This window comes from Zophobas morio, unplaced genomic scaffold (assembly GCF_036711695.1).
Source record: "Zophobas morio isolate AGI-343-1 ecotype UQ-CSIRO unplaced genomic scaffold, CSIRO_AGI_Zmor_V1 ptg000012l, whole genome shotgun sequence".
NCBI lineage: Eukaryota > Metazoa > Arthropoda > Insecta > Coleoptera > Tenebrionidae > Zophobas > Zophobas morio.
Window position 1 is genome coordinate 1,406,762 of NW_026972117.1, and position 14,026 is coordinate 1,420,787.

The window sequence follows — 14,026 nt, forward strand, 5'->3', positions numbered from 1 at the left end:
CGACTGAATGGGAGGATTTCGTTATTTAGTTAACAAATTGGAGGCGAGCTCCGACTTAAAGCCCAAACTTAATTATGATTTTATGTCACGTTTTTGTCGGGTAATTTACTCGGGATTCTATTTACGTTCGATTCATATTTATTTTGATTCGAATAAAATAAATTGGACGCCCACGCGCCCCTCGCGGAGCCGAACTCGACGAGCTCGGAGATAAAATTTCAAAAGTACGAAATTAATTTGAATATAATGTAATGTTAGAGTGTAATTTTCGCTTATCTTTGCGAAAGTTGGCCCGATCTTAAATTGTTCTTTAGTTTCGAGGCGCGTATCTGATGCTGGGGATCTGATAACCTTAATTAGCGTCTCGGACGGAGGCGGAGGAAACCGGGGAAATATGAGGATTTTTTCTGCGTGAAAAGTGTGGCAGGTCCGAGTAACGGGCGGAATGCGCTGACCCGGAAAGTAACGACGTTCGGACAAGACTCGCATTTTAACCCCGACAACAACATTGATTTGAGTGAAATGCGAGGAATTACGGGCGACGAGCTCATCCTTCTAAGTTAGCTCGAATAATACCCTCCCTGCTTTTCAAGTAGGGTACTTGTGGACCACGCCGTAAAGGACAAGTATTCTAATTTTGGCGAACGTAAAAAGGCCTTTGTTGCTGTCCGGTGGTCGTCTGTCGCCTCTTGACGATTTTATTAGACAAATAATCTCGAACCTTTCGACTGCTTTAAGCTCGCCAATTTTCCAAAACGCCCCGCCATCGTCCACACACTTCCCGAACTTCCATCTCGAGCCCGATTAGCACATCCAAGCATGCAAATTCGCGCCGAATTGTCTCGAAGCTATTCATTACGGCGACTCAATATTCCTTGGGAGCCGCGAAATTTGCAAGGTGCAAATTAACGCGACCCAGGTTTAATCATGGAAAATAATATTTAACTTGCGCTTAAGTTTGTCGCCGCCGCAAATACCCACATTTTATTTCATTATTCGTTTTAATATTTCGTATTTTTGCGCGGCCGTTCTGTCAACTGAATTAACATAAAGTTTAATTTGGTTAATGCGACAGCGCGAACAAAGTCAACTTAATCTGGCGAGCATTTGTTTTAGCGTGCTTTTAATTGCATATAATATACAGAGTGAGTCGGTTGGGTTTAATTCCGGGGGCGGCGAATGTGCGCGGCGGGAATTTAATGGGCGGCGGAGGCTCGTGCTAACGCAATTAAGCGGTGCAGGTGTTTGTCTAGTTTTATCTACTGTGAAATGAAATATCGAGGCACTTATAGGTCGGCTGCCGCATAGGTGGCGAGGTGGCGGTGGAAGCGAGACGGAGTACTTCCTGTCTCCTTTCATTCGAAAAAAAAAAAATAATAAATTGTAGGTGTGAAAACGCGACATCGAATTTAAATTAAAAAAAACTTTACTGTGGTTAACATAAAAATTTTGTTTTACGATGAAATGAAAATCTCATGTGTTATTGTTTACTTCGCAGTATTGACAATTTTAATCAATAAAAGCAGCTGTCGCGTTCCAGTTCATCTCCATTACCTTTTTATTTTACGTATATTTCGGAGAGCTAGGTTTGGTTTTGTCAGTCGAAATAATTATTATATAATATGTACAGCAAGCTTGTTTTTGTCATCAAAGAATAAAAGATTTTGACGATTTTTTTTTTACAAATTTGTTATTTTTCACTGCTGAAACGCATGATTAGGCAGACTTGCTTTGACCTCCCATTTCATGTTAGCGCTATCTGTGCTTCTCGTTTCGCAGGTTGTTGCTGGCTGTAATTTTATCCAGTGAATGTAGTGTTTTTGTGAACACTGTTTTTACTTAGAAGGCGAAATAACAGGCAAAATATTCGCGGTACTGTGGGTGTATATTATGTAGAAGTAGTTCATTACGAGGCCTACCATTTTTTGCAAAAGCACCTCAAGTTCGTTTTGTGAATTATTTAAAAGTCAAGGTATTTATTTAAATCAAGTGCCCGAAATAAATGTTTGAAAAATGATTTACTATCCCGGCGCATCCACCATTTTACACGAAACGTAAAGTCACAATGTCGGTCCACAGAGGTGTCTGTCTTAAGGGAATTGTTCTCAGGAGCAGAAATATGTGCTTTTTAGCGGTATTTGTTCGTATAAGAGAAAAAAGCCGCGTCTTCATACAAAATTAATTGTTAAATATTCCAAAGTTTGATATTTAAATGAACTTATTTTAAAAATAAATGTGAAAAATTATTGTTATTCTTATTTTGGTAGGTGGGTACTCGCTGTTTCCATAACTAAACAGTGCGCTGTAAGCTATCCATAACGCACCCATAACCTGTCATTTTTGTGGAAATTTTGACGTTAAATTAAAACTTGACAGTGTTATTTTACCGTCGAAACTTTGTAGAAAAAATGATAACGAAGAACGATAAACAACAGAAATTAAAGCAAATCTTTTCCGAAATTCTTGACATTATAATTAATCACATACAAATTAGATTGTCTGGCCAAAAGCATTAGTATTTTTGACTTATCTAATGAACAGTAATAATACTTAATTCTGTTATTTTCGACTCCCACACGACAGAAGAACACAATTAACCCTGCCCACCTACCCTGCCTCCATTTCATTGATTTTATCCGATAGAAATAAAATTAGTCGTTAAAATGAGAAGAGCGGAGGTGGTAGGGGCTAGTTTCTGCTAAGATATGACTAACTTTGGAAAATGAGACACCCTTTAAGAAAAAAAAGAGGGTGGGTGGGCGGGGCTAGTACTTGCTAAGATTATACAATGTGTATAAAATTTTATTTTTTGCGAAAGGATTTCCACGTGAATTCCTAAAACCCCAAGACAACTTTAATTTTTTTGTGTCTTTTTTTTGTCGTTTCTTTTTCCACTTTTTTCTTATTTTTGATTCCATTTCAATCGCCTTTTTTGTATTTATTTTTATTCCCATAAATTGTTTTTTTTTTACGTTTTTTTTACCGCCTTTTTTTGAATCCCCTTTTTAAATCGCCTTTCATGACTTCCTTTTTTTGGTTGTTTTGTTATTTTTGTCCCGTTATTTGTTCATTTTGTGGCGTTCTCATGGAAGCTTCTTGGGAGCTCTTTCTACCACCTTTTTCGGTCGTTTTTTTGGGGCTTTATTTTGTTCCCTTTTATATTCTACCTTTTTTGGCAACTTTTTTGTCCCATTTTTCAATCAATATACTTTTTATCACGTTTTTTGTCGTCCTGTTTGTGGCTTTTTTTGCCGTTTTCTTTTGAGATTCGAGATTTTTTTTTATCATTTTTTAATTTCCTTTTACCGGCGTTTTCTTTTCAATTTTTTTTCCTTTTATGTCGCATTTTTGAAACCTTTTATATGATTTTTTTTCGATTTTTTGGTTATTTTTTCTTTAATCCAACTAGCCTTTTATCGTGTTTTTGCGCCCCTTTTTAGTTTTTTTTGACTTCTTTTTTTGAATGTTGTATATCTAATCTATTTTTTGAGTTTTATTGTCCCTCTTTTTGTGGGTTTTTATTGATGCCCTTTTTTTTGTGGACCCTTTTCCGGTTTCTTTACCACCTTTTTTGTAATATTTTAGTCTCCTTCTTCAATCGCCTTTTATGTCTCCCTTTTTTGCCTTTTTTGTTATTTTTTATTGAGTTATTTGTTCACTTTGTAGCAGTTTCATGGGAGCTTCTTTTTTTTTCGGTTGTTTTTCGCGCTTTTTTTGTGTTCTTTTATATTGTACATATTTTTACAGCGTTTTTTGTTGATTTTTTGGTAGCTTTTTTAATTTTTTATCACCTTTTTTGTCACTTCTTAGTTGCCTTGTTTAATCGTTGTTTTTTTGTCACTTTTTTGCCTTTTATCTTGTTTTTGTCGCTTTTTTGAGTTTAAAAGGAAGCTTGTTATAGAGTTTTTTGCTCTTTTTTGGCACCTTTTTTGTCCCATTTTCCAATCAATATATTTTTTTCACGTTTTCTTGCAGTTCTTTTTGCGGCCTTTTTATCGTTCTCTTTTGGGATTTGAGATTTTTTTATCACTTTTTAATCCCCATTTTAGTCGCCTTTTCTTTTCCATTTTTTAATTTGTTTATTCTTTTTCATATCGCGTTTTATGAACCTTTTTTTGGGAGCTTTTTTTAGATATTTTTGGCAAATTTTTTGACACCTTTTTCCGATTTTTTTCACCGCCTTTTTTCCAATTTTTTAGTCTCCTTTTTTGTTGTTTTCTATCCAGTTATTTATTCACTTTATGGATTTTCATGACAGCTCTGGGAGCTTCTTTTAGAGCCTTTTTTGTTTTTTTTGGGCGCTTCTTTTTGGCCCGTTTTATGTTCTGCATATTTTTATCACGGTTTTTTTTGTTTTTTTTTTTGGTAGCCTTTTTGTATCCTTTTTTCAGTTTTCAATTTTTTATCGCCTTATTTGTCACCTTTTAGTTCTCTTGTTTAATGGCTGTTTTTTTACTCCTTTTTTGTCGTCTTTTATCTTGTTTTTATCGCCTTTTTAGCTGTTTCAAGAAGATTGTTATAGAGTTTTTTGGTCTTTTTTGGCACCTTTGTTGTCTCATTTTTCGTTAAATATTTTGTTATCACATTTTCTTGTTCTTTTTGTGGCTTTTTAATTGTTTTTTTAAGATGTCTCTTTTTTCGTCACTTTTTATTCCCCTTCTAAACCGCCTCTTATTTTCCATTTTTTATTTTTTTATTTCTCTTTATGTCGCGTTTTTTGAATCTTTTTTTTAGATTTTTTGGTAATTTTTTTGCATCGTCTCATTTATTTTATCCATATAGCCTTTCATCGCGTTTTTAGGCGCTTTTTTCGATTTTTTTGACTTCTTTTTTGCACCTTTATGACTTATACCTTTTTGTATATCTATATTTTTTTTGAATTGAGTTGTCGCTCTTTTTGTGTGTTTTTGTTGGTCGCCTTTTTTCCGATTTTTTTCCACCTTCTTTGTAATCTTTTAGTCCCCTTTTTTATGTCTCCCTTTTTTGGCTTTTTTGTTATTTTTATCCAGTTGTTTGTTCACTCTGTGGCGTTTTCATGGGAGCTCTTATTAGGGCCTTTTTCGGTCGTTTTTTGGAGGTTCTTTTTGTCCTCTTACATTCTAAATATTTTATTTAACGCGTTTTTTGTAACCTTTTTTTTTCGTTTTTTATTGCATTTTTTGTCACCTTTAGTTCCCTTGTTTAATCCCTGTTTTTTGGCCCTTTTTTACCTTTTTTTATTTGTTTTTGTCGCCTTTTTTGTCGAGTTTTTTGGTATTTTTTGGCACTTTGTTCCATTTAACAATCAATATATTTTTATCACGTTTTCTTGTCGTTCTTTTTGTGGCCGTTTTTGTCGTTTTGTTTTGAGATTTGAAGATTTTTTTTTCACTTTTTAATCCTTTTTTTAACCACCCTTTCTTTTCCATTTTTAATTTTTTTTATTCCTTTTTATGTCGCGTTTTTGGAATCTTTTTTTTTTTGGGAGCTTTTTTTATTTTTTGGTCATTTTTTTTGGAACATTTCCCTTTGTTTCATCCTTATAGCCTTTAGCACGTTTTTACGGCCTTTTTATATTTTTTTGACTTCTTTTTTGATCGTTTATGGTTCCTTTTTTGTATATCTAAATCTTTTAATTGAGTTGAGTTATCTTCTAGTTCCCTTTTTTTAATCGCCTTTTGTATCCCTTTTTTGGGTTTTTTGCAATTTTGTATTCAGTTATTTGTCACTTTGTGGCGTTTTCATCAAAGCTTCTTTTGGAGACTTTTTTCGTCGTTTTTTGTCGCTTTTTTTGTTGCCTTTTATATTCCACATATTTTTATCGCGTTTTTGGTGAACATTTTTTAACCTTTTTTTTTTCAATTTTTTTGCCTTTTTCACCTTTTACTTCTCTTTATTAATCGCTCCTTTTTTGCTTGATTTTGTCTTGTTTTTGTCGCCTTTTTTGGATTTTCCAAGATAACTTATTATCGAATTTTTTTTATCTTTTTTTGCACCTTTTTTGTCTCAGTTTTCAATAAATATTTTTTTACCACGTTTCCTTGTCGTTCTTTTTATGGCCTTTTTTATCATTTTCTTTTAGGATTTCAGTTTTTTGCTCAATTTTTTAATCCTCTTTTATAATTTTTTAATTTTTTTGGGAGTTTTTTTTAACTTTTTTTTAGTCGTGTCTTGGTCAATGTTTTTTTATAGCATTGTTGACCGACCCTTTTTTTCGCTATTAATTCCGGAGCATAAACTAAGGAAGTATTGTACCCGTGTCCATCTGACGAATGGCTACTTTCATGGTTTCTCGACGTTCCATGACCTTTAGAGTACGAAAAAATCTTCTCCGTCCTCTCTCCTTTCTAAGGAGAAGTGTACTCCAGACGAATATAACATAATGCATTCGAACCATAGACAGTAGCGGATTATGGGTGATTGGAGTATGATACGTAGATGAATTCAGAAAAGCAGTTCGCAGAATTAATCAAGGAAAATTTTCTCAGAATCACAGATCTGTGCTTAAATTCACCGTGTCCACAAATAATGCAAGAAAACGTTTTGCTTATAAAAAGTAGAATTGATTAAATCGAGACGAATAGAGATCATTTATATCACTTTGAATCTCTGCTTGTTTGCTCAATTTGTTCCGACGTCAATACATTCAAAGAAAGATAAAATTACTCTGTTTTAACACAGACATTTCTTAAGAATTGTCGAGACACATTTTTTAGATTGATTGTTATCCCGGCGCATCCACCATTTTTACACAAAAATAAAATTCCGTTAAATAAATCAGAAAAATGGGTCAGTGTATTTGATAACTTTTGTTAAATCTCGTTAAATACAGAAAAATATAAACATAGTTGATATCCCGGCGCATCCACCATTTTTATAGAACAATTAAATATAATCTATCTCCCCATATCTCTTCAAATAACAAAGAAAACGCTTTTGTAAATCCCGTACATTCGAAAACAACAATGTGCACTCAACTGCAAACTAAATCCAGAAGTCTGACACTTTTATTACAAACATTACGATACTGAGAAATACCGATAAATCCACTAAAATTATGTAAGCACTCGACTATCTGGTATGTCTTGAGGAATAATGTCAAGCTCGCGCAAAATCGATATACATTACATCCAAATGCTCTCGTTGTCGAGTGTTGTATTTAAGTTTTGAAGTGAGTTAGCCAGATTTGCGTTCAAATTTAAGTACTTGCTAATAATTGTAACGAAGTTAGGCAAATTCCGAAACTACCACGAAAATAATAATCACTTGTCTGATTTTTGCTTCCAGCATGTACCTACTTAATTCTACGATTCATATTATATGTATATGAATTTTGTATTGGCGCTAAACCATTTTGATTATTGCCGTTAATCCGCACAAAATTATGCATAAATAACAATACATTGGGATAAAATGCAAAAAGCGACCATTATATAGTAAAACAGTTTTGTTATTTATAACAATATTAATTTTTCGTATCTGTCGCTCTATCCATATACTGATTAACTTTAATGAAAACAAGTTTATCGTTTTATCGCACCACAAGCGGTTTTTAGCGAAATAATGGCCCGAATTATGTTGTTCGCGCTTCGAAAACGCCCTCGTTTTTTTCACGTGACGTCAGATAAACTGAGGTCAAACGAGCTCGCTTCCGTTGTTGTTGTCGGCGAAATTTCCCGCTCCTCGGTGCCGCGTTAGCAAGACGAAGACACCAGCATCCCTCACAGACCCCCTAAATATTTCAACGTCCATCTGCATAATGCATAGCGTACTCTACACAGATTATAACATGTATTATTCAGAGCTATGTCTCAAATTCAGAGATCTGGCCACAAACAACTAGTATAAATGCATCCGTTGGGCCCTGTTTCAACGGAATCCTTTTAGCCGTAGATGGATTACCCCCGTACCTGACGCTAAGGTCGAGCTCGACAAACAGTCTTGTGTTAGCTGAAGTCGGGACTAAGAAGCGGGCCGAGGTTTGGCTGGGGAAACGTATGATTAATTATTATGCAAATTTCTAGAAGAATTAATTGCATTTACAATTGTAAGTGCTCGGAAATTTGAATTACGCGAGTTTTGATTCGTCGGTTTACATACGAGAATTTCGTTTCGAGGAGACAGAGTGAAGGCCGACGAAAATGAATATTGATGAGCGCGAAAACGAGGATCTTCGACACGTCGTGAGGAGCGGAACGGGACAAGTTTTAAATCCGGCGGTTTTGTTTGTTTGAGGAGTTTAACGAACTCGGCTTAATTCTGTTATCGGAGTTTTAAAAAGGTCCGTACTTGTTGAATGTGTTCATATTTTACGATAGCAAAAACCCGTACTTTTTCGAAAAAATTACATTTTGGAAACAATAACCACCTGCTCTAGTTTAAGTAAGACGTCTTTTTGGGTCCGGCCGCCCTAAATATCAAGTCTTAGCGAACCCTGTCACCGCAGCGACATTCGCCACTTAGCCCGTCCCTTCCCGGTCCCAAAAGTCGAAAATTTGCAGCCCCGTCCGCCTCAAGATTACGACGAGCCCTTTCAAAACAAATTCCCCATTTAACGAACCGCGTAACAAAGAATTTGGGTTAAGAAGATGAAAGACAGTATTAATTCGGAAAATAATACGCAATCTACAAGCAGAGGCAACAAAATCTTGTTACTTTACGGAATCGATTCATCCTCGTTAAGTCGGTGCAGCAGTTGTATCCCGAATAGATTTATCGTCAAAATTTGTTTGTTTGTAAAGGGATTGTAAATTCCTCGGATCGTCAAAGGGCTGATAAATCGCGCCATATAATCTAATGCGTTGTACAGTTTTTAGTTAGCCGTTTCGAGCGACCTGTCCGGGCGAGCAAATCCGAAGAAATGTTGCGTGATGAAACGTTCTTGCCTGTGACAGCGTAATTAAAGTTTATATTATCTTTTGTGATTAAACGAAATAAAATTCCAGCGGGGTAAAATAAAAACATAATTTCAATCTTTCATTTCCACGCCTTCAAAGCGGCCGAGCCTTTGTTGTAGCCGCTGGAGTAACATGTGCCGGAGTCGTACACGTATGATGGCGGCATTAAACTTTAGATTATGTTTAACAACTTCGGGGTTTACAGTGCAGGTGTTAACGAGACTTATCTAAGTTTAAATTAATTTTTATTAATAATGAAGTGCGCTGTGCGGGTTTAGCTGGCGTTGGGGATTTAGGGGCCACGAGAAGTACCATAATAGGGCCATTTGCGGTAATACGTTCCATTTCAACACTTAAAACGGGGTGCGGAGAACTAGATGAAAAATTTGGATGATTTTGGTACGTTCACACGGATCGTTGCACTACTACTTAGTTGAACAAAGAACATGTTCAGATGACAAGACACAATTAACGGTCTCTAATTTTTATCAGTTTTCCAAGTAAATTCGTTCCATTTTCTGACGACCTCTCCCATCCTGAAAAGAGATTTTTTCCTTGTGCGTATCATCTTCTTGCCACGTTTTCTTATCGCTTCGGCGGCAAATGTTATAATTTACAGTTCCACGTTTCTGTCATCTGCACCACAGGACTTAAACTAATACTGTTACGAGTTCCTTCAAAAACATAACATGGGTTGACACATTCGTGGCCTTTCTGAAGGCCGATGGAATCCCAAGATTTGGCGGTCGACAGTCCGGAATGTTAGATTAAACAGTAAATTAATTAAAACAGAGGCACGAAAACTGGCGACTGATGGATTTTTTTCCGACCAGTTGAGCGTTTTGACATATCAAAATAAATAAAACAAATCAGTCTCTGTGCACATTTATAACCGAAATTCGTCGACGTTATTAAGAGTAATTCCATTAATGCACTGAATTCGAAATGAGCTGCGATTTTATTGCAACTGTTCCAATTTTTTATTTACATTTGATGTGGTGAGTAAATAACGCAAACTGAAAGCTATAAAATGCAGATGCTATCGGGTTCATAAAAAATACAAAATAACCGGATATGAAAGCGGCATTTTTTATTTACATCACTTTTGAGGTTTTCCCGGTCGGGTTTGTTTGACTTGTTTTATGGTGAATGTATCAAAGTTGAATTTTCGTCGGTTGCATGTGCATTAACATGCGATTAAATTTACGACGATTTTAATTCGGGCGTCGCAACTTTCCGAATCTGGAGCTTATAAGTTCGCCGGAAATTGTAAAAGTCTTTAAGACCGTCGTAAAATCGTTCACTTTAGTACTTTAAATCAAGAGCGTCATTTTCGAATTAATTGACGCCGAGTCGAGACGTTTCGGCGTAAATCTTCTTCAGTGCGTGTGTCTTGCAAACAAGTCGTTTGCAGTAATAAGGTTTAGATTTTTTAATTAAATGGAGCCGTGCCAGCACAGTAAAAAGGAGGCGAATTCCGCCCGGTTTGACGCCAAAGGCAGCTCTCGCGCCGAATAATTGCATTTTACAAATCTAGAAAATAGCTTGATACATTTCACTTTTCGCGATTTTGCCGAGATAATAGAACCGAACCTCCTTTTGTCCCCAATTCCGAATTAAAATTTTAAATTCGCGTTCGCTTTTGACCTTTTTGGCATGAATATTCACGCTCGATAAGATGCTCCGGTTACTTCCAATTCCATTAATTACTTCTCTGCCTTCACTTTCACGTGGCGTGGGAAAAGTAATAACGGGAAAAAAGTTCCCGAAAACGCTCCCGATTTCCCTAAATAAAATGATAAACGATATACGTCATAAATGACAAAAAATACAAATTAAGAGAAAAGAATCCGCCCGAGGAATATTACGGCCGACTTTCCCTACGTAAAAGTTTTTAAAATAAATACGAGGATAAAGTTTTCGAGATAGATGGCTGCGAAGTTTTATCTGGATCGGGGCTTCGGCGGACTCTTGACTGAAGGTCCTGCTGGAAATCCTGCCGGATTGACGTGCAGCAGGAATTTGACGGCAGGAAAACGACGGGAAAATGAAAAAGTGACCTCGTTGTAACAAGGAAAGTGTTGTTGCGACAAGGAAAAACTGACCCGGAAAAGGTCATTAAACTATCATTAAACAGCACGTGAAAGAATATGATAATTTTTTCGACTAAATAGTGCATTATTTTGTGAGTAAAGCAAGGCGCAAGCGATCTCATTTTTTAGGATGACGTCATCAGATTTCTTCAATATTGCTATTTCTTATGCTTATTCAATGGGATTCATTTAATAAACTATTTTGCAATTTGCTTAATAATACTTGAAGAAGCACATAAAAACAAGGGACGAAACATCGTTTAAACGTTCTCAAATGACGTCAATAAGAATACAATTTTCGAAATATTCTGTTCGAAAACCACATTTCTTAAAAATCCTAAAAACTGACATTTCAGTTGGCAATTCTGCCAAAATGGTCAAAATTTTCGAAAAACTAAAGCCTAAAATAACTTATAAGGATTGAATTCTTCGAAAAAATGCCTTTAGATAATTTTAAAAGGTAGCAGAAAAATAATCAAAAATTTCACAAACGAGGCAAATCACCTAAAAATCCATAAAAAATTCAATATAGCCTTTCGATGGTCCCTGACCAAAATGTTCTAAATATTCGGAATGAAGGTCAACTTTTTTTTAATTCTAAAATTTCTCACATTTTATTTGAAGATTCTGGGAAAGTGATAGGATTTTTCGACGAAGTGAACCCGAAAATAGCTTCTGAGGATAGAGATCTACACGAAAATGTCTTTCAAATTATGACTAGTCCTTTATTATCTACATAACATGTAATATTTCACAACTGTTAAATCAGTAGTTTTAGAGTCATAAAAGCGTCAGCAGACCACAAAAAATAGAGAGTCGAAACGGAAAAACTACTTTTCCATATTTTAAAATTTACCAAACGTAGAGAAAACATGAAATTACAATACCACCTTATGCTCGCGAAGTGAATAAAATTTGAGCTAGGGAAATTCTGTGGACCAATTTTTTGACGAAAAGTGTCAAAAATTTTGCACACATTTTAAACGTGACGTCCCGAAAATTCTAGAATTTTTAAATGTCCTAAACCATGCACAATTCACTCCATTTCAAAAACCGCCCCCGCTCGGCAAAAACTGCCCCATCCTCCGCCGTCCCCGACGTCGAGCCACAATTTGCCGTCATCTTTATCTGCGCCTTTATTCGGCTCCTGCCTACACTCGGCGACATGGTAATAAGCAAACAGACTTGCCAAGAGGGCCGTTACCCGATGGGAGCGATGGGTCCGGTGGTCGTGGGTCCGCTGGGAAGAACCACAGCACTCTGGTTTAGGACACAGCGATCGCACGAGAGCACGCGCTTGATCGGTCTGGACTGGCCGGAGCCCGGAGCGGCGTGTGATAACCGTGGCGGCGTCCCGGAACCACTGGCTAAAATCTGGCGTCACGACGCTGCTATCGCGCACTCCGTACAACGGCCGCACACCCCGCCGGCGGTTCTCAACAAGTGTATTTTTGGTGGCGGGGGTGGCAGTTTTGGAAAATCTGGGGCGAACGAGGGAGGTTGTTTACTTTTTTTTTGTGTGTGGAGGGAATATTCGGTCGGGGTTGGGGTTCGGTTTTGCGCCGAGAGGAGTTTGAAGTTATCTTTTGGATCTAAATTAAGGACTGCTTGGGGGTTGGTGGGAGGCCTTTGAGAGTTTTTTGTGACAGGTTATGGGCGAAAATTCCGAGATTAGGTGGAGACTGGTGAACGGAAAGGTGAATTTATCGCGGAAATTCGAAGCGGATTGTAAAAATAAAATTCCTTTGTTTGGCGAAAGTGATTTGATAACTGGAAATGTTGGAGGAGAATAGCGGCGGTTAAGTTGAGTTCTTGGGAAAGAAATAAGTGTGAGAGTTCGGCGTTTTAGGGGTGAAAATTAATTTTTTGCAGTTTGGGTTTATTTTTACTTGAGTATTTTTTATTTCCTGAGGTTTTATGACCTCTAGAGTACAAAAAAATAGTTTGATGTGTCTTTCTGTCTGTCTGTTTGACGTTTGTCCGATTTTTTTGTGTTCGACATCCAGATTCTTGGAAAAAAAAATCAAAATAGTATAACACCGAATGCTCTGAAATCTTTTAAGGTTATCGTAATCATGGTAAATCGTAAATCAAAAGTTAACCGTCATTTCCTTTAAAAAAAATTATGACGTCATCTTAAAATTTACTTAAACTTAAAATTTTTCAGTTTTTCAGTTTCTCGACTTTCGAGTTTTTCAGTTTTTTGGTTTACAATTTTTCAGTTTAGTAATTTTTCGATTTTTCAATTTTCCGTTTCTTCAATTTTTCTAGTTCTTGATTTTTAGTTTTATTCTGCCAATTTTTTTATTTACACTGTATCGATTTTATATCACAATTTTTGATTTTTCATTTGCTTTCATTTTTCAGTGTTTCGGTTTCATAATTTTTTGTTTTTCGGCTCTATTTTTTTCAATTCTTACAATGTTTTCAGTTTTTCGTTTCTTCGATTTTTCGTTTTGGAACTCTTCACCATTATAATTTTTCATTTTTTAATTTTACAGTTTCTCAACTTTTTTGTTTTCTCAATTTTTAATGTTCTTGATTTTTATTTTTCATCTTGGCGATTTTTTAAATTTCATTTCCTAGAGTTTATAGCACATTTTTTCGTTTTTTCATTACTTTTATTTTTTGTTTCTTTTGATTTATAATTTTTCTTTTATTCAATTCTCCAAATTTCCAATCTTTGATTTTTCAATTCGTCGATTTTCCAAATTTTAAAATTTCAAAGGTTTGCAATTGTCGGATTTGGCAGTTTTTAATTTTGCAATTTTTCGATTTTTCAATTTTCCGTTTCCTCAATTTTTCAAGTTCTTGATTGTTAGTTTTATTTTGCCGATTTTTAATTTTCAATTTTTTAATTTTTCAGTGTTTTGGTTTCATATTTTTTGATTTTTTCAACTCTAATTTTTTTCAATTTTTCAATTTCTCGAATTCCAAATTTTTGAGTTTTTCGTTTCTTCAGTTTTCGATTTGCAATTTTTCAATATTACAATTTTTCATTTTTTGGTTTTTCAGTTTCCTTGATTTTTCAAGTTCTTGGTTTTTATTTTTTATCAC

The 14,026-nt window shown here is 35.5% G+C and overlaps 1 protein-coding gene across 1 annotated transcript in view; it reads right to left on the reverse strand.

Moving 5' to 3' along the window:
* Positions 1-12,239, reverse strand: part of LOC135127541 (glutamate receptor ionotropic, kainate 2) — a 355,107-nt gene extending 342,868 nt beyond the window's left edge. Inside the window, exon 1 of the mRNA XM_064053980.1 lies at positions 12,174-12,239. The gene's annotated coding sequence lies outside the window, so the exon portion shown is untranslated. The remainder of the gene's footprint in view (positions 1-12,173) is intronic.
* Between the last annotated feature and the right edge of the window lie 1,787 nt (positions 12,240-14,026).